Here is a 26,342-nt window from a genome sequence, read left to right as displayed (position 1 = left end):
GTGTTTTCAATATCTTAAATCTTTTTTATATTCAGGATATTAATATTTTCTTAAATATTTTAACATTGATACTATAACAAATAACAAACAGTAATTTCAAAATGTACAGTAACTTATAAAAAGAAGTTTAAAAAGTTTTTGCCGAAGTTACCATATAATCTAAAATAATCCAAAAATGACTGCGGTTAAAGTGATATAGAAAAAAAATCGAATTCCACATTTAATTTGTTACCTTGGCAACAAAAATGAAGAAACTAGTATCCATACATTTTTTTATGCCCCGCCTAGGGGCATTATGTTTTTCGGTCTGTGCGTCTGTTCATTCGTACGTTCGTTCGTCTGTCCTGCTTCAGGTTTAAGTTTTTGGTCAAGGTAGTTTTTGATGAAGTTGAAGTCCAATCAACTTGAAACTTAGTACACATGTTCCCTATGATATGATCTTTCTAATTTTAATGCCAAATTAGAGTTTTGCCCCCAATTTCACGGTCCACTGAACATAGAAAATGATAGTGCGAGTGGGGCATCGGTGTACTATGGACACATTCTTGTTTTTTAAATGACACATTGGTATCATTTCAATGTCTTGCATTATTGTCAATGTCAAACTTATATTTTTGGGGATTATTATGTTGCCTCTGAGCTTCCAGCTGTACCTAGCAAGTCTTAGTGATCACTTGGATTGTCCTCAGTGTCATACTTCTTTCATCTGCTTCACCTAAAAACAATTTTACAGAATTGAACTTAACTTTCAAATAAAAATTTAAAAAAATAAAAAATAGACTGAGCCATTTCTATTAATATTATTTTGAGATCTAGAGGATAAGTGACATGCATCTCCTTTGGAAGACTCACATTTTTAGTTCACCTGGCCCAAAGGGCGAGTGAGCTTTTCTTTTCACTTGGCGTCCATCATTGTTAACTTTTACATAAATCTTCTCCTCTGAATCTACTGGACCAAATTTAACCAAACTTGGTCAAAATCATCATAAGGGTATTTAGTTTTAAAAAAATGTCTGATGACCCAACCTGCCAACATGGCCAACATGACAAAGAATAGATCATAGAGGTAACATGCAGGTTTTGTCTATTATCTTGAAAACTACTATAAATAGAGAGAATCTGACAGAGCAGAAATGTTCAGAATGATGAGATTTATCTATTAAAATTGAGAATGGAAATGGGGAATGTCCATTTACATCAAAACTGTCAGACAACTTCTTATAGGAGTTATTGGCCTTAAATGACAAATTTTACCAATTATTTTCATTTTACCTTTTATCTTGCAAATCATTATAGAAAGAGAGTAACGTTAAATATCAAAAATGATCAACAAGACAAGATTTACAAACAAGTTGAATTTTGCCTAAATCATTCGTAGACTCTTGATAGGAGTGATTGCCCTTAATTTACAATTTTTTACCTTTTTTTTTGTGTTTTGGGCAAAAAATTCAAAAGATAGAGTGGTCTCGATAATAGAACTACTGTATCACTAGCCTGTCAACACTGAGGTTGTGAGTTTGAATCCAGAATATGGCAGGTGCACTCGACTCCAATCTTAATTGATTAGGATTGTCAGTTTTCCTACCAAAGGTTGGGGTTCTCTCAGGTCCCTCCGGCTTCCTCCATCCATAAGAAATGACTGCCACGAAATAGCACAATAGTGCTAAAAGTGGTGTTAAACACCAATCAATCAATTTTTTATAAGAATATGTAGGTATAAAGTTAGTAACCAATAAACACTAAGTTAAGTCTGTGACACTTATTACACCACGATTAATAGATATAGGGTAACACATCAATGAGACAGCAAGCCAACTACACAAAATAATCAAACATAAGAATATAGAGGACAACATAGTCTTCATTGATAGACAATTTCTTTGATAGACAAGTGTTCATACCATATGTTGCTCTTAAATTACATCCACTATAAATATTAATTCCAAAGTTGTACAAAGATTTATTTATAATGACAAATGACAATGTTATGAACTAGAGATCAGCATATTATCATATGAAAGGTTGGAAATAGTTGTGGGCACCTTAACTGTCACACTCAATGACAGTCTGGATTAGGGAGGGTCTTCTATTCTGTATTTTTAAAAAAAGAACTTGGGACATTTTTCTTTATTCTTTTTTTCCAGACATTTTTCTGTTTTTTAGCACCCCATTATTCCCTATTCTTGATTTTTTTATTTATAGGCCTGTTTTTCACTTTTCTTTATTTCTTGTAGCCTATAAATATCTATTCTGTAAACCTATCCAGACCCTCCTCTATTGATACTACTGGAAGGCAGAAAGGTTTTAATTTGAATTGAGATCAGGTGAGCCTCGTGTTTTTAGTACTGGCATTGGTAGTCTTTCTTGATAAATGAGTTTCAGCTCATGCATTGAAAAAAATATTACTGTAAATTTATTGAGGTGAGCCTCTGGTTTTGCGGTTAAGTACTCAAATACTGTAAGTACATCTAGATCCAATGAAAAATTTATTGTCCAGATCTTTGCCAAGTTTTACTAAGCTTACAGTACAGATTTCATTCTGATAAATAAATAAAAAATTGCAATTTATTTTTAAAATTAGAGAAAAAAATTATGTTTAAAAATTGGTGCAGAGAAGGAATAAAGAAACCTTTGTTGGAAGTTTAATGTTACACGTTGAAAATAAATTGTTTATTTCTTTATCGGTATGATAGGTTTTATATGTAGGAAGATTTTATATCTTGTCAAAAGATTGAAATGATTATAATAAGATATTAGGTGACATTAAAACGATGCCATAGAACTATTAAATTATTACATAGCTTTTATTTTCATTGAAATATTAGGTGTTTATTATGTGTTATATATTTTAATTAATTCATGATATCAAGTTAGATTTTACAAGTGTATTATTACGGAATCAATTTCAAGACCTGAAACTGATTGTCCTGGTTTAAGTAAGTTAAAGGTGACTTCCTTTTCTAAAGGGTATTTCATATTTACTATTTTATTTAACTAGATATTAGTTTCTATATGTCCTTATTTAAGGTCATTGGCAGGTACAGAAAGGTGCACCTTTTTTCTTCTGTTTAATTTTAATCTGAAGCTGAAGTTTGATGAAGATTTTTTGTGACTTTCTGAAATACACTACTTGTTCATACTTTTTAAGTTGCTATTCTATGAGATATTACTTGATGTTAATCATGGTTTGATGGTTTTTTAGTGAAACTGTAGTCACATGTAATACCCCTCCACCCCCACCCCCACCTATAAAAGGAAAAACTTAAATGTTTTACAAATATTTGTAGAGGTTGTCATTCTTTGATGGAGGACAATATATCTACATGTACATAAATGTCATATTAGTAAACTGATGTAATAACTAGAAAAAAGAGGGAGTAGATTCCAAGTGGACAATAAAAAGTCCAGTTAAAACTACCATGGTCAAAAAGACAAACAACAATAACAACAAAACACTACACCGAAAACTAAAGATTGTTCAACACCAACCCTACTAGATATCTGGTGTGAACTCAGGTGTTTGGGAAGACTTAGCCGATCCTGCTACACTAGTGGCATCCATTGTGTAATTCATGATATAAAAACAAGGTCGGCAGTCAAATTCATATTCTAAACACTCACTGCAGATAATCAGTATAAAACTAATGGGTTCTTGTTCCATAGATTTTGATGAAACTGTATGCATGGGTATCATACCTTATTGAGATGGTCATCTATAGAAATTATTCACATGAAGTATATACTCAGATTTAGAGAGATGCAAGCTTTCAGTCATCAAAGACTGGTATTTGTTGACCTGTTAGTATTGTTTTTGGTCTTGGAGATTGCTGATGTTGTTGAGTTGCTGTTTCATTGATCTGTACCCATTACATGGCGTTTTGTCATCTGTTGTTTTGTGACCTTTCATCAAGTACGCCAGCATGTACATCTAAATATAGAATTTGCCATTTTATTAACGGATTGCTGTTTTCTTCAAACCACTTAGTTCGTGCAATAATTTAAAAAAAAGTTAATTGTTTGATGTTGTATTCTTGTATGTACTGGGTATGTATTTTATTCGTTATTGCTTGATCCATATGGGTGTAGTTTTGCATTAAAGATTGATAAAAACAATGTGTTTTGATGAAGCTATACATGACCCCAAATTTTGCTCCGTTTAGATAGCTGTTGACTTATTATAGAAATATCATGTTAACTTACTAAGAATATTTGTTATGAGATTTGACTTTAAGCAGGTTTTCATTTTACTCAAGAGTTATAGACTCAACAGGTTTTTTCTGTTTTTTATTGATTTTTTTTTTTAAATCACCGATTTCTGGGTTGGACTGCAACATTCCACTGCACATGTGCATCGATGTTGTAAAATCATTAAAATTTGACATTAATCTTCTATTGTTTAATCCAAAACTGATCACCGCTTACCAGAAATAGCAGTTGACTTAAAAATGTTCCAACATCAAAGAAACAATGAAAAAGATTTATTAATGAAATCCTGTAATATTAAATTGTTTAAATGTTTCCCTGTGTACAATTATGTACTTAAAAATTTGATTAATGTGCATGTAAAACAAATGTTAGATGACCTTTGATGAACCAAACGTTTCTGCAGACGTGAAAAGATTTAGAAATTGACTACTTCTTGCCAACAATCTCTCCTGAATGTAATTTGTTAATTAGATTTATTTTATAGGCATTAATAAACATGGGATTGTTTCCCCTTATCTGTGTATCGGCATAAAGATGTTCAAAATTCCATCGTAAAGATGAAACCAAGCAAGGCTAACTTCGAAAATACCTACTATACTATACTGTAAAGAAATTTATCGTACAAGTGTGAAGCATTGACCAATCAAATGACTGGACAGCTGTTGACATTTCATTGTCTATCTATAATCTACTACTTTACCTGCCTAAAAACGTTGTTACTTAAAGAAGAAAAATTATGACAGCTCCTGGGGACAAGAAGATAACGGTAAAAATTATTAATCAGTGTAAACATTGGTATCAATTATCTAAAGGAAACAATAGAGTGAGTCATGTGATATGTTTGTTTGCATTGTAGGTACCTAAAGATTAAACGATATCTACCAAGCACCCCAGCAGTTACACTAGTTTTTTTTTATCAAACTTACGAGGAGTTGATATTCACGATCAGTAAATAAACAGATTATATATGTCAAATCTAGTGATTCTTGAAGATTTTCAAGCTGAAATCTTCTAAAACTGAATAAATATTTTATATAGTGTCATTTTTGTCTTTGTTTAATATGGGATTATAATTTAAAAACAAATTATGGGAAAGACTTTTTTCAACTTTTACACCCATTTTGAATTGGGTTTTCGTTGATGATGACGTTTATGTGTAGGGCTTGCAATAATCTTTTGTTTAGTTGTTTCTTCCCTTTTTAATACTCCAAGTTAAGTATTATTGTTTCATTTTATACCTACCGAAATTAAAAATCTCCTTGAATAAAGGAACGAGAGATGAACTTACATGAAGTTCAATTTGCAAGATTAAAATTATTAACTGTTTTGATACTAACCATCATTCAACATTGTTTGATATTGTCTAATAACTTTAGAAGGTTAAATCTTTAGTATAAGCTTTCGAAAGAACAGAATAATTTATAAAAAAAGATCTTAATAATTGGTCGGAGAAAACCACCATATGCAAGCTTAGTGTCCTTACTGTTCACTGAAACAAAATGAGAAATTACTTTATATTCATTTATTTTTGCGGGCATCAATTTTTATTGTGGATTGAGGAAATGTTTTATTTTCGTGGATATTTGATTTCATGGTTTTGCCAAAGTTTGCATAAAAACTTTAGAAAATTTGAACTTTGTTGAAAATTGAGTGAAATTTGTGGTTCACCTGTACCGACAAAATACAAGAAAATAAGTATCCCATCAATAATAATAAATCTACAGTATATACTAATTTAAACACTCATTGTCTCACAAATAAAAACTTTATTAGTAGGTGAGAAACAGGTAAAAAAAAATATAAATGGTAATCCACACTTTAGTAATACACCTTATCGCTATTCCCGGCTGACCCGGGAATCTGTCCTGCTTGAACTATTGACATCATACAACATTCACTTTTCCATTGTGGCGTCAGATATTTTGTATTATGACGTCAAGATGTTATGGGAACCTGTGTGATGTCCAGTAATGGCAGACAAATAGCGATAAGTTGTATTGTATGTAAACACCTCTGTGATCTCTGGGCAGTGTGCTCGCCTCAAATTCAAGATGGTCGGGTCAAACCAATGACATTAAAATAATTATTTGCTGCTTCACGGCTGAGCATGCAGCAACTATGAGTAAAAGAAACAATTGGGTAACATGTCTTTCTGCAGATTGTTGCCTTGTGAACTGGCACATTAAAAATTTTGCTCAGAGTGTCGGTCTTGTTCCAAACAGGGTTCGTATTCATAGTCACTTCTTGCCTTCTGCTTGATTGTCCTGAACATGCAGGAAAAATTTGCCACTGGATGATAAGCAACCAACAATCAGTCAAGAGATTCTGCTTTGCTATTTTTTTTTAAACATTCTCTTCTGAAACTGCAAAAAGAAATGTTTTGAAATTTAAAAGTATTGAAAGTCCCTCCACAAATAATCCAAGCTCATTTAATGTTGATCAATTGGCAAATATGGTGGCATTGGTAGCACATAGTTCCCGGTAAAACTCTATGGAACATCACTTTTCATCTTCTTGTCTAAAACTATGTGGCCAATTTTTTAAGAAACTTGACAGGAATGATGTATGGTGCTCCTCTTCAAATTATGCATATTTGGTTCTTTTTTTTTTTTTTTTTTTTGATTAATCAGATGAAAAATATGACCGAGGCTAAATTTTTCAGAAGTTATCTTCTCTTGAGCAATGAATGGTTAAATTTGCAAGATGAGCAATTTAGTGTCATATGTCATGTTTTTTTTTCCTCAAATTTGTCACATATCTCAAAAACAATATTTATTACCTGTATAAGTTTTTAACTGGTGGTTATTAAAGTGAAATATACTCGGGCATCTCTCTAATTTTCAAAACTGATGAGTCTAAATATTCATTAACATTGTGAAATGTTGTATCAGCTGATAAAATTTATGATGAGTCCCTGGTAAAAAATCCTTAATGAAAAACCTGATACTGTTATAATTTTAAGAGATGAACAGTGCATTTCTACCTATTTGCTTGAAAACTGGAATTGTGAAATTGAAACTGGCAAACATTTAAAATAAGAATACACTCGGACTCTGTTCTTAGCGCTTCTAATTTTAGGATCAGGGTTATTTTAGTCATTGCTTACATCCTCCAAAACCACTCAATGTATTTGCTTGAAACTTTCAGAATACTCTAGGTAACTAAATAAAATTGAGAATGGAAATGGGGAATGTGTCAAAAAGACAACAACCCGTTCATAGATCAGACAACAGCTGAAGGCCACCAATGGGTCTTCAATGCATCGAGAAACTCCCGCACCCTGAGCCATTGTGAATCTTCGGTTTTATATTTTTATCAGATTGATTTTTAGATTAATCATTTATATAGAAAATTCAGATAATTGGAGCCAAGGAAATGAAATTTTGAAGTCTGATCATAGTATTTGTCATTGTCTCGCCTGCTATGCGAGACATCGGTATTACTATCCTGCAGCAGCGGAGTAAACAATTTGTATAAAGCTTTATATTTCAGAAAGGTAGAGGACCTGGAAACTTCATACCTTGTATGCAGATACCTTATGTTCCGAAATTTCCGTCTGTCCTATGTCCATTATCCATGACCTCATTTTCATGGTTTAGTGACTGCTTGGAAAAAAATTATAATTTTTTGTCATGTGAATTTCTCATTTATTATAAGTAATAGGACAACTATATTTGGTATATGGGTTCTTTGCAGGTCCATCAGACAGGGTTCACCTGACCTTGACCTCATTTCATGGATCAGTGATCAAGGTTAAAGTTACATGATTAAGTTAGTTTCTCAGATACTATAAGCAGTAGGTCAACTATATGTGGTGTATGGAATGATTGTAAGGGGTACATGTCAGTCTGGCAGGTTTCATCTGACCATGACCTTATTTTCATGGTTCATTGGTTAATGTTTTTGTGTTTTGGTTTGTTTTTCAAATACTTTAAGCAGTAGGTCAACTATATTTGGTGTATGGAATGATTGTAAGGTGTACATGTCTGTCTGGCAGGTATCATCTGACCTTGACCTCATTGTCATGGATATTAAAAAAATGTAAAGTTTATGTGATGCTCGTAGTAAAATCTTTATCTTTAAGACTCAACGTAAAATCAATGTTCAGTAAAGCAGGCGAGACATTTCAGTGTGTGCACTCTTGTATAGAATAGTTACTCCAATAATTATAATGGTATACTAATCTTTGCTTGTTGAGGATTAAATTACATGTAATACCATTTTTTTGGTTGTGGAATTTGCTGTTAATAGACTGGATAACAAATATTTAGAAAATAGAGAAAAAAAATTGCCTAATGAATTAAAAAGATTTTACATTAGAGTTATCTCCCTTTGACCAATACTATTACCAAAGTCTAGTCCAAGTCAATTAGACTCTTAGTATTATAAATCAAAATGAAGAACATACTTGATTAAATAGATAGATAGCTGTTTTTCTAAAGCATTTATCTAAGTTTATGTAAGGAGAATTTTCTCTCCTATGCAGATATTATTATTGCATGAATACATCAGATTCATATAATTTTCCATTAATACCAGAAAAAAACATTCTTGCCATACCCTAATTTTTAGGTCATTTACATGTTTTATGGGCAACTGGATCCATACATCCTGGAACTTGCAAGGTCATTGTGGTAGCTCAAAATTGTGCATGCATCTTTATTGTTATGTGCATTATTCAACTCTACCTACACAATTATGTTAATTTTATCATTTATCATATTTGTCTTAGCCGCAATATGGAAATTATCCTTAGTAAGAAGTTCAGCCCTTTGCTCAACATACTGACGTAGATTTAACGCCCAACAAATGCACAAATGTCATTAAAAAACCAAATACTCTGTCTTTGTTTGATTTAGGGGTCACAACCGCATATAGAGCTATACTTAAATAACCCTAGCCATAACGCATACCTAACCGTAACACTATCCCTAAACCATACCCTAACCTAACCCTAAACATAAATGAACCTTTACCTTCAAGTACAGGGACCTCTAAAGTAAAAGAAGTCTAAATACCGGTACTTTAACATGATGATAACAATTGGAATCTAACATATTATTTTGTGGGAACTTTATGGTAAAGAAAAACTAGATTGTTTGTCATCAACAAAAGTACTTCAATCATGATCATTGTCAATACAAACTTCAAAACCTTATCCATAATATATTTCCATTTGTTCATAGTCATTTTTAATATGTTTTGAAAACCACATATTTTCACAATTTCACCTCAAAAAGTTAATTTCAAAAAAGGGGGAAGCATCAAAAGCAACTATATGGAAGATTTAGATTGCATTTCAAAAAATACAGTAAAATTTATGTATTTTATTTTTTATTTTTGAATTCATGTGTAATTTTAAAAAAGATGACAGAATGGTTTTTGTGTAGTGTCTTGTAACATTTGATTTCGTAAAGTCTAAAAGGTGATATATTCCTTAACATAATGATCTAAGGCCCACAAAAAGAAGATTGAAGAGTTTTTTTTATTTTATTGTATCAGATAACAATTGGTTTAGATTATAATTTGTACTCTTGACGTCCAGTACTTGTGCTGACTATCCCCGAATCAGTGTTTCTGTCTCCTGCTGACTTTAATCTACGATTTTAGAACATGTTATTATAAATTGACATTTGTTTATAATATTATGCATAAATTAGAACACTTTATATTAAATTGAAAACCAATTTATCAGTATAGTTTTGAATAATTTGGACCAGTGTACTATAAGTACATGGATTTTAATAAAAAAAATAATTTCCATCTCACGATACAAACTTGTAAATTATGAATTATGAAAGTAGATGGATCTTTTCTTGACTTTGTGGTTCAAGATTTTTCGGTACAGATAATTATGAGCATTCTCTATAATCGAGCTATTGTCAGGGCATACAGGTATGTAATCAAGGTGTATAGGCCTGATTTTTAAATTGATTTTATCGAAGATAAAGATTTACTTGAAATCATCCTTTTATCAGAGTAGATTTCGTCAATTTGGCATGCATTTTCAATTACCTTGATGGGAATAAGAATGATAAGTTAACCTCAAGTGTTTTATCGAGATTTTTTCTTTCACAATACAGCGCTTTGTTCGTAATCCTGTATGATAGGCCTATGAATGGTTTGAGAGTTTTGTTTAGATGTATTTGCGGTGCTTGATACAAATGCTGGGTTACCTCAACAGATAACATTGATTGTCCCAGTATAAAGAAGCCACTGTTTAAGTTAGTGAATTTTTTGTGAAAGAACTGCAGAATTTATCATGTAAATGTAAAAGATGTTTGAAAGAAATATATCACCTTGAAATGAGGTTAACGAAAAAACATCAAATGAAATCTCTTTCAAAAAGATAAATGTTTTATTTTTCTTTTATTACTTGTACATTGATTGGTTTGGGAATGATAGCAAGGTATTTGGTATGGAGAATAGTTAATAATAACATATATACTGTACTCTGGAGAAAAAAAAATTAGAAATCATAAGTCCGTCATCACTGGCAAAATGTCAAACAAATTAAAAGTAACTCTTCTTGCTAACTTACTATAGGGAACCAGAGGGGAACCAGATTTTATGATTTTAAGATTTGCCAAATTATCCATTTTTAAGACAGATATTTGCAATTTCCCTTTATGTATGCCCTTATGCAAAATTCAAAATACTTTAAGTTTAGACACTTATAAACTTGAACTTTACATAAAAGTCCAGTTCAAGTACTCTCTGATCAAACAGAAAACATCAGTGACATTAGGATCTTTTACGTATTCTTGATAACTTCCTCCTTTGGTTACAATTAAAAAGTTTTAAAATATGATTGAAAATGTAAAGAATACATAATATTACAGGACTTGATATATGTTGTTTTTGGTTTTTTTTTTATTTGGATAATTTGGTGTTTATCTCTTTGATAGTTTGTGCTTAATTTATTCTGATTACACATATCTATTGTTGAAACCCTCTTGGTGTCTTTTGGTCATTTTTGTCATGAGGTTGCTGTCTTGTTTAACATTGACATATACCCTCAAATCTCCTTTTTGTCATGAGGTTGCTGTCTTGTTTAACACTGACATATACCCTCAAATCTCCTTTTTGTCATGAGGTTGCTATCCTGATTAGTGGGCAGGAATTTTTAAATTACATATTTGATTGAAGATGTCATAATAGTTGTGATAATTCACCGATTATGATGCAGGGCTGATAATGGTCTAAAAACCTATAATTAGACCATAACAATCCCCGGGCTGTAATGAGGGTCATTTATCATTTGATGCCTTGCGTCATTTTGTCAAATACTGAACGTAAAAAATGAACAATTTGGTTAAATTTGATGTTGTAATTCATCAACATTAATATGTTATTAGTAGATTTTTGTTGTTCTACAGTAAAGGTTGTTGAACTTATGTTCACTCAAAAAGTGGCTTGATGCTCTGCATGCTTCATCTTCTAGTTACAACAAGGAATCATCATTAACAGTTGTATTTCCTAATTGATGTAGGTCACTGTGACCTAATTACAATTCTTGACATTGTTTTTGTGGAATGGAATGAAATCATTAGTAAATAATTGGCACATTTCTTTCCTGTTCTTAATGAGAAAATAATTAGAAAATTGTTACTTAATTGTTATATGAAATATTGACTATTTTTATTTCTACCAGAAGGTCATGTCTGTTTGTGTCAAGTAAATTAAAATCTACCAGCCAGCCTGCCAGGATGAAAAACTCACAACATGGCATATAGTATAGCACAATTTTAGTGTCTGCAACAAAAGTCACGAAGGTGAGACCTATTGATCCGTACATTTCATCTTAGTTGGTGTTGTCCACGTTTAGGTTCAGTCTGTCATGTCTGTGGTTAAAGTCAATAACTTGTCAAACCTTCATAGAACTGTAGGAAACCTGGACAGTAGCTTCTTTAAAATCAAGAGAGAGCATCTGGAGCAATCTTTTGAAATATATTTTTATCTATTTTCACATTTTTTCTGATAAATGGACTTTTTATTGCCTAACATTTAAATGCAGTCAGGGGATAAAATGTTTTAAACATCAATAACTTTATCATACCGTTATACATGTAGTTGTAAAAACAAAAATCTCGTGTATTTCAATACTCAAATGTAACACACATTTTTGATAATTTACGAAGTATTATCAGTACATGTATGTAGCATTTACATATTGGTTAAAGTTATACAATTCTTCCTTTTAAAGTGTCAGTCTGATTGTAAATATGATATTATTTTACATAAAAAAGTATCCCCTTGACCTTTGATTGACTGCCACCCACGTCTGAAGTTTTTAAAAAAAGGGTATATAATGGTGTATATTTCAGTTGTTTGAATTATACCTTTGGCAAGTTTTCATCTTGCTAATCACAAAGTTTTATCTTGGTGTATCGGTGATCTTTTGTTTTGACGAGGGTACAATGTTTATCCCAATGTTTTCAAGAGTTGTGTCAGTTTTACTGATATGAGAAGTGCTGCTTCCTAAACTTACAGTTAAACTTGATTTCTCATACATTGTTGAATGAGTGTTTTCCTCTCGATGAAATATGTCTGATTCATGATATTTAAACATAGCTTGAAGTAAGAGATTTTAATTAATTTAAATGATTTTATCAACATTAGGATCGCATATCTCTGGTAAAAACATGGTAACACTTTCAAGAACTCTCAGATTCCCCCGGGCGGGATCTGGAAATTAACAAATTTGTGTTAATAGTACAGTTTTTTGGCTAAATTTCATATAATGATTCACATTATTTCATGTAAGAATGCGAAAATCTCTTGTTATGCTTCAATTTTAGTACATTCAATAAAAATGAAGCATTAATGTACCATATTAAAATCGTAGGTGTTTGTGTGTGGCTGATTACTACTTAAAATATTAAAATACGTTTTCATGTTGATTTATTCGACTCAGGGTTATTCTGTGAGAGCAGACGTCTTGAGAGGAAATGACAGTACATGATAAGCCAAACCAAGGAAGCAAACAGATTTTGTAAAAAGGAACTAGTTTTTGAGGTTTTATGCAACATGTTGTAGTTTTTTTTCCTGTTTTATACCACCTGATATGTTACCAGGGATCCTGGTCTGGATCCTGACAGCATTCTAACGTACTCCTGCATACGTATATTGGTAAAAAAGAAAAGAGAACATATGTAAAGAAAAGGCATATAGTTTTATCAATGATTAATAGGAACTGCTGCTATGAAAATGCTTTGAGCTGCCTTGAACTCTTTGGAACTGTAAAAAGAGAAATTTTTGCTAATTTAACGGTTTAGATAAAATAGTAGAATATCCCTCCAGGTGAATTTAATTTCTAAGAAAGATTGAATCATGGGAAAAGAAAAACATGAAAATGAAACCTTGGGAATAGGTTTAACACTAAAAGTTGCAAAACTTGGTTTAGTTGGGGTTCGTCTTACACTGGTTTACTGAATAAAAGAAAGGGCTTGTTTGGATTGGGTTCTTTTTTATAATCTATTATTTTCTATTCTGTAAAACTCTTCCAGACCCTAAAAAATGTGGCAGTTTGTACTGTGCTGTGTATTATTTAATCACAAACATCGTTATAATTATAATTAAATATTTATTTACATTATTTACATTTTGGAATGATAAGTTTATTGATAAGGTCATTTTCTGTCATTTTGAGGCTGTCTAATGTCTCGTTGTGTTGTAGACACAGAAACTTCTATTGTACAAATCTATATAATTGTTTCATGTTGTTATTGCTCGGCTATGTGTGTGTATACATTTATCAAATTTGTATTTAGGTGATGAATATCTATGTTATAATAACTTGTGACTGATCCTATATATTACACATAATAGCAAATATGATCTGCTTAAATGAAATGGAAACTTGAAAAACTTAGAAAAACTATATACCATAATAACAAGAGAAATGTTATTGTCCTTAAGCATAAAAATGCAACTAACCACGATGATAAATATTTTAAACAAGTTTATTAACCCTAAACCAAGTACAGACCATTTTCCGTGATTTATTTGCCGATTTCAGGGAACATGTACTTACAAACCATTTGTTTAGGTGTGAATGTTAGACTAATGTAACATGCTTTGTTATAATTGCATGCGTTGGTTATGTTAATTAATTGTTAATCACAGTTCAGGAACAACTTAATCCAATTAGTGACATACATATCAATTAACCTTTTTTAAACTATTAAAAAGTCAACTAATGTTATTCAGTAATTAAAGCATACTAAATCGTTGCTTAAATCCATGTGGTTTTGTCACAGGTGGATAGTTTTTATGCCCCACCTAGGGGCATTATGTTTTTTGGTCTGTCTGTCCCGCTTCAGGTTAAAGTTTTTGGTCAAGGTAGTTTTTGATGAAGTTGAAGTCCAATTAACTTGAAACTTAGAACACATGTTCCCTATGATATGATCTTTCTAATTGTAATGCCAAATTGGAGTTTTGACCCCAATTTCACTGCCCACTGAACATGAAAATGATAGTGTGAGTGGGGCATCCGTTTACTACGGACACATTCTTGTTTTTCATTTGAAATCCTACCACATCCTCTCATTTTATGAGTGTCTTGATGGGTGGTCATTTATTTCTTTATTCTTTCACTTTTTAGTCTATTTTTCTCTATTCTTTATATATTTTGCCTTTTATTCTGCACTTTTCCCCCATTATTACCTATTCTGTAAACCCAATCCAGACCCTCTTAGATCACAGTGTGAAGGTTGTCTAGTTTCATTTTAGTTGAAGGTTTAGACGATTTATCCACAGGCAAGGAAACATCCTTAAACTAACTATAGTTGATTGTTTATATATAGAAATAAGAAGGTGTGGTATGATTGCCAATGAGACAACTCTCCACAAGAGACCAAATGACACAGAAATTAACAACTATAGGTCACCGTATGGCCTTTTGGCTTTTTATGTCCAGTTTTCATTTGTAAAGATGGAGAGAGTTGACTGAGGCTTAGGGTCATAAAACTTTCAAGAACCTGGTTTCAGACTCAGAAATCAAAATTGGTGTTTCCACTATCAAGCACAAATTTTGTACTCCGAGTACTGAGGAAAGTTTTATGATCGAAAAGCCAGGGTATCGAAATATCATCACCTTGACTTTTCCTGTCCAGCAGTAGTACCCATGCTGAATGGACATCTGATTGGATGTATAGGTACACAGCTACACCGACTTAGAATGGGGACATTAAATCTATTGCCATTTAGAAAATTAAATTTGAATACTGTTGATTTAGAATTTTTACATACATATTTTATTTTAACCCTCTATAATGAAATTACAAAATTTGGTGAACTTCTTATATGAATATTATGAAAAGGTTCAGTGTAGTTTTTTTTGTTTTTTTGTTAGGCTTTATCTGACATATTTGTTTTACTTTAATGCAGTCCCACCTCCCTACCCCCCCCCCCCCCCCCCCCCCCTCCTTTTTTTATGGCGAAAAAAAAAGTATATATACATAATACTAAGAAATGTACATCAGCTTGTATACAATTTCCTTATGAAAAAGGAATAAATAAATATTCCTTAGCGATGAATTTTAATGACAAGAAAAGCATACACATGTATAATGAATAACAAGGCTTGAACACAGAAGTACATAAAAAAATAAAAATGGAGTAATAAGCAGACGGGAAAATAATATGTACAACTAGAAACCAGCAATAATTTAGTAATTCACAGTAATTTTGAAAATTCTAAACCTGTTATTCATTTCATTGATTAAATACATTTTAAAATAAAAAAAATAAAAACTGATGACAAACAGGTAAATTAATGTCAGCTTAAATGGATATATAATGACTGAGTGATGTGTTTGTATTTGTTCTACACCCTAAAACACATTGTTTAAATTTTATGTGTAAAACATATACAGCGATACACATGGTGACATCGGGAATTTACTTTCTGGCCAGTAGTCGATAGGTCGTTACTTATTGAATTCTAAATTGACAGTTTTGTCATCCTTGCCACGAAAGGTTACTTCATTATAGCAATCTAAAAATGTTGTTGATTTTCAGTTAGATGAATTTTAGTCGTAGTCGTCATTAAATCTCGTCCTTTTATGGTGAAAGCTCGTTACTGCTTTGTCCGCTATGATAACAAGGATGGTTGATGTTTGTTCAGGATTTTTATCAATATCTGTATTATGATTTCGGAAGACATGAAAAAATACTAAATCAATCATAATTAAATCCATGTCATGATAAAAGTCTTATTACCTCAAGTGATAAAGTATTTAACACCATTTAATGAAATCTTGGTTACTAAGATTAAGTCGGACTTTATTTATTGAGTTATCTCCCTTTGGATGTTATTTATATTGTTGTTTACTAGTTCTGTAGTCTCTGGGTAATTTATAAGACAGATGGGTGTCAGTTTTTGTGGTTTTGAAAAAATCAGTTGTAAAAAAAAATGATAATTTTGTGGTTTATTGATAAATTGAATTGTAAGCCCAATGAATGTTAGGTAAAACTGAAACCAATTTAAAAAAAAATCATCCTGTTATTACAAATTGATTGATTGATGACTCCTTATCACCCAGCAGCAAATATTACATATTCAGAACACTAGCATGTTTACATGGAATGAAGATGTCCTGTTTTGTACTAGAGGAGGGTCTGGATGGGGTTTACAGAATAGAGAATAATAGGCCAATCTACAGAAAAATGGACCCCAAAAATAGTTTTTAAGAGAAAAATATGGCAAAAACATACAGAATAGAGAATAATGGGGTGCTTAAATATAAAGAATAGAGAATGATGTGCAAAAAAAACAAAAAGGATAGAGAAAATAGCCTTAAACATTAAAGAAATGAAGGACCCCATCCAGACCCTTCTAGACTGACAAGATGAGTCCAATTTTTTGTTGTGGTACCTAACCAGGAATGTGATTAACATCATTTCAGGACTACTACAACATGCTATCGGGTTTACAGCAACCCAACCAATATGACAAGTCATTTGCTATTTTTTTTTATTATGATAGTTAATCTTGAACAAAACATCATTTTTAGACTACTTAAACAAGATATAAGGTTTGGTATTGTCAACAATTTGATAAAGTTTGTGATTTAAGGGGAACAACTAATGGTAAGTTGATGATATTTGGTATGCAATTGTAGTAGCATTGGCATATATATCTCATTTCCATAGAGATTATTTTACTTAGCCCCTCTCAGTAAAGTTCTATTGACTTTGAAACTTACGGTTAGTTTACATTTTCAAGTATCTCCATTTTAAATTTCAAAATCAAAATTTCATACAGGAAAGACTTATCACTGTATCAACAGTTTATTAGTACATTTGTTATCTTCTATTCTCACATCTTATGCCATGATATCCGGTTAAATATAACATTTTTCATTTCTCGATAGTAAAACTATTTTTTGTGGTTTAGAAATTTGTCATAAATTTGACCCTGAACGGTTGCAGATGAAATAATTTCAAAAGTACATATGATAATAAATTGGTTATGTTTTATGATAAAAGTGAATAAACCACAAAAATTATTTTCTGTCATTCATAAAAATATGTAACTGCACCTTAAAATGCCTTTCTAACTAGGCAGATCTTAAGTCCTATGATTTTTATCAGTTTTTCTTTCTTATTTGGTGAATTGAAACAATGGTTTGCTTCTGATGACTACTGATAAAAGTTTACAGAATGTTGGGAAAATATTTCTACACCCTTATTGTATTGCAGCCAAGAATTTGTGGAAATGACAAAACCAAAACTGACAGATGTATATTGTCTTTATATAGACACAACATGTAGATAAATAGTTTGAGGTCCTAAAAAGGGTGTGAAAAATCTTTAAACAATAGTCAAAAATACTTTTTATTTAATTAACTATAAGAAACTTGCATCAGAATATGTTTTGAAATAGTTGGTAAGTGTGAATGACAAGGACATTATGATTTTGTATAGAATCAATTAGCTGTCTCTCCCTCAATCAGTACATAAATCCTCCCCCTAGACCACAACTATGTATATCAATGAAGGACATAAAATCAATCACTCTTACATGCGACATTTATACCTTTTGTGTGAAAACCCATGTTATGACAGATAATACACATTAACTGTCCGACAATATGGATAGAGACGATAGAGACCAACAGTTGTATCGTGACAATACATTATTAACCTTTACTCTTTTCTGAGGGGGATGACACGCTATTGGGATGTTGGGATTTGGGGGTAAAAAAAGTGGAAAGTGGGAAAAAATTACCAAAAAAATGGGATTTGGAAAATGAGCACCCCCTGTCACCCCTCTCTTTTTCTGGAAATATCAACTTTTACATCGGAATTTATTGCATAAAAAATGAGGTAAACTTGCAAGCGCCCCAGATCAATCAAAGGAATGAATGGTAATCATTTTCTGATGGATGTATTAATCCCTACCCCAATTAACTCCAACCTTTTCTTCCTTAATTTTGTTTGACCACACTTCCCCCTTTTGCTATAGAACTTTTAGATATTGAATTTTGTCATAGTTTCATTTTGTGATATGTTCAGTCCAATGAAATATCTATAAAAAGGTAAAATCACAAAAATACTGAACTCCGAGGAAAATTCAAAAAGGAAAGTCCCCAATCATATGGCAAAATCAAAAGTTCAAACACATCAAACGAATGGATAACAACTGTCATATTCCAGACTTGGTACAGGCATTTTCTTACGTAGAAAATGGTGGATTGAACCTGGTTTTATAGCTAGCTAAACCTCTCACTTGTATGACAGTCGCATCAAATTCCATTATATTGACAACGAAATATAACGGTTTTACTTTTTCTAGGTACTTGTGTACTCCTTTCCATAGGTTAGTACAGATGTACTCTTAAAAAAAAAATTAGAAATTTTATTCCTGTTTTGTGCTCTGCCTATGATAGTAGGTGGCATTATGTTTTCTGGGCTGTGCATCTGTCATGTCTGTTAATCTATCAGGTTAAATTTTTGGCCTAAGGAAGTTTTGTATGCTGCTGTCTTATTCCTTTTTTTAAATAAAAGAGGGGGGTTTAACAAACCAATAAAGAGGAAACACTTGCCAGAATTGTTGATTAGGATATGGAAAACATTAACAAACTTAATTATTATTTTGGCCTCTCAGAACTTTTCAATGGCTTTATCAATAACATTGTGTATTTTCTTACCAAGCATGCAACATAAATAGCTTGAGTGACTTATAGCCCATAAAAGTCATGTCATGTTATCATAGCACAGAGACACAGCTTATCATCTTGGACTGGATACTACCAATGTTTTGACAATTTATATATACCAGTCAACACATAATAGTGGTCAGTATCTATGTAAACAGTCATAAACCATGATGGGTCAGTGGACTGTGGTCAGTTAACATTGATATGTCAGTAAAGTTTATGGCCTACTAGGGAACATTAACCAAAGTATTATTCTTGTCTTATAGGTGTATTGGGAAGCTATTAACGGGAGATAAAAATTTTGATGGGTCTTTGAAGATTGGCTAATGTGTTTTGTCATGGTCTGACCACCTGGGTGTAGGAATATGATACAGAGACTTGTCATCAGGAGGCTGGCTACTGATGGTCTGTCATGTTGATACAGAAGTTTATCATTAGCAAATTGACCACTGGTCAGTTAGGTGATTGACCACCCATAGTTTGTGCCGTACATAATAATTCAATCTATCTCCTGTTTATATTGATATATTTTGATAATTTGAACCTCGTTAAAAATTAACATTTAGTATTTTATGAAAATGTCCTTTTTTAAAGTATTACCCTTCATTGAACAGAAAATTCAAGTAAGGTTCATGTTTTTTACTCATCAGTGTTGATTTTTTAAATAAATTTTCCAATATTTCTTTAGAAATCCTAGCAATGAAGTAGATATCAACACAGTTTTGAGATGTCTGACTCACTAGCATTCAGGACACGAATCTGAAAATTTACCTTTTATTATGGCCTTGAAAAATACAAAAGAAAATTGATATCTTTTACAAACCATTTTTCTTTTCATGCTGTCTGCACGGGCTTTCTTTAATAAGAACAACCCTCACATTGGAAATTTACTCATATGGTAAATATTTAGTTCTTGGGAACTGACAGGATTGTTTCCTTGAATTGGGCATTCCAAGAATTGGTTTGGATTTTGGAAATTTGCGAAACAATACAGGTGTCTGTATGATTAAACACAATTGACCACTTATATACCTGTATACAATATTGAAATCACTTGAAAAAGCGGAAGTTAGAAAAGTAATTTGAGGAGTTTAAAACATATCTCCCATTACTACTGGGTTTTTCCCAATTATCCATTCAGCTGGTAGGAGGACAAGTAGACCCTGATTATTAACAAACACCAGGATTTAAGCTTCAGTAAACCCATTTTTCCTGGCCAGAGTAGTTTTTAATTAGTATGCATTCTGGACAATACTTAACTGACCATTAAAATCATCCAGTTGTAAACTGACCAATAAAACTGGTCATCCACTTATCTTTTTATGAGATGGAACCAGAGATTATTTGAACTCTCTATATGACCATTAATTTCTTGTGAGTCATATCTCGTTAATGGACTTAAATTTAACATGGTTTCTACATCAGTATACTTAAAGATAAGTTTAAGCTGCTTATAGGAGGAACTATTATTTGTAAATTAAACATGCTTTGAAGTGTTGTACAATAAAATGTTACTATGTGAATTCTCATTACTAATTAAGTAAGATAGTACTTTCAAAAAAAAAAATGGTCTTGGTTCGGTCAGTACCTTATTGAAAAAGGTTTAAAGAAGTTGATGAAAATTAAAATTGTGGTTTAGATCAGATAAAATTATAAATCTACACAAATTGTCAATTAAATATTTTATTGGTCTAAAATTCTTATAATGGAACATTTACCAGTACAATTAAGTAGAAATGACAGCAAAAAATCAACAATCAATTATAAATAACTGTACACAACGGATACTGAACTATTTCCTTCTTTTCTGCATACCGCTTACCAATAAATTACAAAACATCTGAATATTTTCTGCCCCATATAGTTCCTACAAACAATATTAAAGAATGAAATGAAACAAGATAAAAAGAGATAAATGATTATTCTGTATATTGAAATATATTTTACACTCAATTACACCTCAGCTGTTCGGGAGTAAAATATCTTAATAAAGTACTTTATTTTGATTTAAGATCGGTCTATTCAAGTTTTTATTACATATAATTTTTGCTGTTTGAATATCCTCCGAAATTTCGCCAACAATGAAAAAAAATGTGTGTCTTCAGGTTAGTGAAGAAGGCATATCCGAAAATGTGCATCAAATTCAGTAACTAGTTTTGACTTTCATTTTCTACCACTAGATCAAAACTTATTCTGTATTACTGTCATCACTTGAGATGTTCTTCTTGGAATTATCCCATGATGACCTTCAGAGGCAATTATTATCTTCAACCCCCCCCCCCCCCCCCCCCCCCCCTCCGGCCACCAAACAAACAAACCTGCTGGGGTTGGGGTTTGATATACGAATCACCTTCTCCATATGTCTGTCTATCTGTTAGCTTACTCCTAAACTGCTATACATTTTAATGAAACTTTACACAGTTTTGAACACTACAGAGGATGAGTGCAAAGGAATTTAATTCCAGTCCAACAGTGGCGGATCGGGGGGGGGGGGGGGGGGGGGGGGGGGGTGTTCTGGAGGTTGGAACCCCCTTTTTTTTGACGATCAATGCATTTGAATGGGGACATATAGTTGGAACCCCCCCTTTTAAAAATGGCTGGATCCGCCCCTGTCCAATATATTTAAGGGGAGATCATTGAATTTACTCACTTCAATATAATAAAAGTATTCAAGGTGAGTTTTAGTTGAATCTAATTTTTTCTGTTTTTTTTTTCCTTAACTTTATAAGATTGATAATTTGTGGACCTTTTACAAAGAATTTTCATTTAAAGTTGTTCTGATGACATGCATTGTGGTAATAGTCCAACATACCCGCCCAACCTTATGGAAAATCAATTTATCATCTCCCCTGAGACTATACTTAACCAATTCAATACAAACTAAGCTGGATTAATGTATGAAAATTCCTCTTTGCTCTGGTCAGATTGAAATGTGGCTGCTAGAATTAGTTGATTATGATTGTCATTTTTCAAATTTAAAAAAATGTAATCAAATTTTAAAAAGCCTCTAAAGGGTTAGAAACTTCCATAGGTAAGAGTTTGACAGTAGCAACTGTTTATATTAGGGGATAGATGCTGTGTGGGAGGTGCAGTCTCCAAGGGCGGATCCAGCCATTTTTAAAAAGGGGGAAAGGGGTGGGGTTCCAACCATATGTCCCCATTCAAAAGCATTGATCGTCAAAAAAAAGGGGGTGTTCCAACTCCCAGAAACCCCCGCCTGGATCCGTCACTGGGCTCTTCTTATTAAATTTATGTGCTGATTAAATCTATAGACTCAACATGTGCTTACCTGCAGTGCATCTGTGAACTTCTATTGGGGACAAAAGATGTCACAAAGAAACCCTCTGTCATATTAATAAATGATTTTATTGCATTTCTTTATGGGGGTTAATTTCATACAAACCATCAGATCTTAAACAATTAACGTTTTCAAATTATTAATGATGGCTGTTTGAACTATTATTATCAAAAATGAACTATCGTAAAAACTAAATTTTAATATGGAGACCTATTGTTATTAAAAATAACTGATGTTAATTAACAAATATTTGACCTTATGGAATAATGAGATATAATGCATATTTATGTTTGGTAATGACAATTCATGTTGGCTAATTGTGTGTAGGAATGTGATATTCATGAGAAATAGAAACTTGTCACCTGACACATGTATTTAATCACATGACTACTCAGGTGGAAGATACAAGATTATTATCTTAATGAACTTTTCTTTTCATACTAATTAAACTAATCTGATTTTGTCTACACAACAAGAGCGAGGATTGTCACCCTAGGAAGGAAATTGACATTTTCAGAATTGATTATTGAAATTTTGACATCGTTCATTCATAACAATTTACAATTTTAAATGTCAAAATATCAGTTCAGTTTTCACATGATGAGGGTGGTAAAGGGTGATTTTCGTGCAACATGTTTTGGCTTTTTTATTTCACGTGCAGCCGTGAAAAAGGTTCGTTATTCACCGTGTTTCGTGAAATCGGTAAAAAGATCAATGTGCAAGAAATTTTTAATCGTGAAATGGCAATTTTATTTCGCGTTCTTCCGTGCAGATACCCCCCCTTTACGACCCTCCATGATGAGTGAGTTGTTATTTCTATCATTATACAAAAGTGGTATTTGGTACAAAAGTAAATTATTATAATTACAAGTCCCCCTAGATTTTATAATGAGGAGATTTGTGTACACTTTCCACTAAATGAAATTTATTTAATATACTGTGAAATAAGTTTGATAGGTACATTGATCCTACCAACAGTCAAAACAAGTCATTCTTGTCTGTCCAGAAAAATGAGATTGTTTAGAGGAACAAAGTGTGGAGATGACGAAATATAGGAACAAAAGAGAACTATACACTACAGAGAAAACTAATGATTGAGCAACACTAATCGAAATAAAAACTTGATTGAGCAACACATACCCAAATAAAAACTTGATTGAGCAACACTAACCCAAATAAAAAATCATTAACCCAAATAAAAACTTGATTGAGCAACACACACCCAAATAAAAAACACTAACCCAAATAAAAACTTGATTGAGCAACACTAACCAAAATAAAAACTTGTTGGAACTGCTTTGCTTTGGAAGGGTAACCCTAAATCCATGAATATAAGTACAAGGATAGATACTATATATATAAAACTTTATTTCATCTGTAAATATATCCATTGCAAAAGTAATAATAGTTTGTCTGAAGTGGGCTCTCAAAATACTCTCTTTATGAGTATCACATATGAAAAGGGCTACATTTATTCTCAGTCCAATAAATTTTCAACTGGTACAAAGTAGGTTCCTTTTTTAAAACAGCCAATGAAATGGGGGACCAGGGACTCTTGATAAACTGATAGTAAAATTTGTTTTAGATGTTTTATTTAATTTGTATTTTGTTTGTCACAAGCTGTATTTATGCTATATGTCAATTTAGACTTGTTTGAAAAATTGAAAGTGTTTGCTGAAATGGAAGAAAAAGAGAGGGAGAAATTGATCTATCTTGTAGCTGAGTACTTATGTAAAGAATTTTAGTTTGATTGACTTTAAACTTCCATTGTATTAATGACGTGTTTTGTGATTTTTTTAGGGCTGTAAGACAGGGATTCCAACAGAGTAACCAGATTAGAAGATATAATTAAGTAACGTATGCTACATCTAAGTCGAAGAAATAATCGGACAGAGTCGTAACTTTAGGGATGCCTGCTGTAATCGGACAAAGAACAAGACTTAATCCAAACTATGGATCTGATTAAGTGATGTGGGTTAAGTATGGTTGAAGTCTAGAGGCATCGTAAATATTTGATCGTTATGTGTTTGTTGACAATTTTTCTACGTATTATGAAATCTTACTATAATGATATACGACAGAAAGAGTCAAGATCTTTGTTTAGAGAGGGATTAATGTTTTAATCTGCAGTCTATGTGTATTCTAATGTTTAGAAATCATCAGATTAGAGATGGACTTAAAAGTTAAATGACACTATGCCTTTGTTATCATTAAAGGAATAACCTTTCCATCTATTATTTCTGTTTTGCCTTTAGCATTAGTATACTATAATTATTTAGTCTGACAGATTTTTAGGTTAATAGTACATAGTTTGTTTACACTTATGGGACCATGTTTTAAAAGTGTATAAGCCTATTAAATGATCAATTAGGCCACATCAATTTAATATCATTATAGATCTTTGAATTTTAAGGAACAAAAATCTTTGAGTTGCAAGAAGCAAAATTTTCTTGGGACATGGTCCAGTGACTTCCAATTGATTTTTTCAATGTTAAGTTTTCTGCTTAAAGTTAGATTGAAAGGAACTAATAACTTACAATAGACAACGATATTTTCTATAAAGTTACAATTACTGTCAGTACATTTCAGTTTGTCGACCATTTTCAGGCCCTGCCCACTAAATCATGTTCCAGCGACTGATTAAATAAGGAATATTGCTGTCCATCAGATTGCCTTTTTCTGAATTTTATGCTGACAGGCGAGACATATCTCTGTGTCAACAGTTTATATTGTATTTGGATTGCTGTCTCATTGAAGCATTACGTTGAAGATTTTAACAAATTTTGGTGATTTTGGTGAAAAGTATAGTAGACAGAGGGAGATTGCGTGGAGCAAAAATGATCAGCAAGATAAAATCTACAAATAGGTCAACATAAGTGAAATTGGCAATCTACTCCTGATGGAAATGCCCTTGAATTTCAATTTTTGTCCATTTTTGCATTTTTGGCTATATCTTGAACTTGGTTGAAGCGAAAATGATCATCAAAATACAATACACAGAAATAATTCAACAGAACCGAAATCGACATAAGCTTCCATAATGATGTTAAAACACATGATTATATAATTTCCGCCTTGTTGACCTAATATGTATAAATAAAGAATCCATATGTAGGTATAGATGGTATTTCATAATGTACAAACCAATTAAGTTGATGTGGTTTCATGTCTGGAAATTCTATTCGATAGACAATAGAACTACTATGATCCAGTTCTATTTATAGTTGCAAATCAAACAGCTGTTGCAAAATGTATGTCCTATATTTACCATATATAGTATTTGTAGATTTTTTAACAAAAGAATATATAAATAAATCTCATTTATTTTCTATATAAATAAATCTCATTTATTTTTTTATATAAATTAGACCATTTCATTAAAAACAGATATTTAATCCTACTTTATTGCGACTACTGTTGAGATAAAGAAAAAAGATGAAAAATTGATCATCAATTTTATCGCTACATCAAAGAGGTTGATCTCACATTTCTATCTTAAATCCTTGTTGGATTATAACCATATTGTTATTGCATAAATTTATTACGAAAGTTTATCATAAAATTCCATCCCATTACCCAATGTAATAAGAAGATTAATCATAAAGTTTTTTCTGTACTTTCCCAAACGGACATTACATGAAATCGGCAATAAACTGCAAATTGAAGTCATT

This window comes from Mytilus californianus, unplaced genomic scaffold (assembly GCF_021869535.1).
Source record: "Mytilus californianus isolate M0D057914Y unplaced genomic scaffold, xbMytCali1.0.p SCAF_4, whole genome shotgun sequence".
Taxonomy (NCBI): domain Eukaryota; kingdom Metazoa; phylum Mollusca; class Bivalvia; order Mytilida; family Mytilidae; genus Mytilus; species Mytilus californianus.
The sequence above is the reverse complement of the archived record's forward strand: the minus strand, read 5'-3'. Positions refer to the sequence as shown.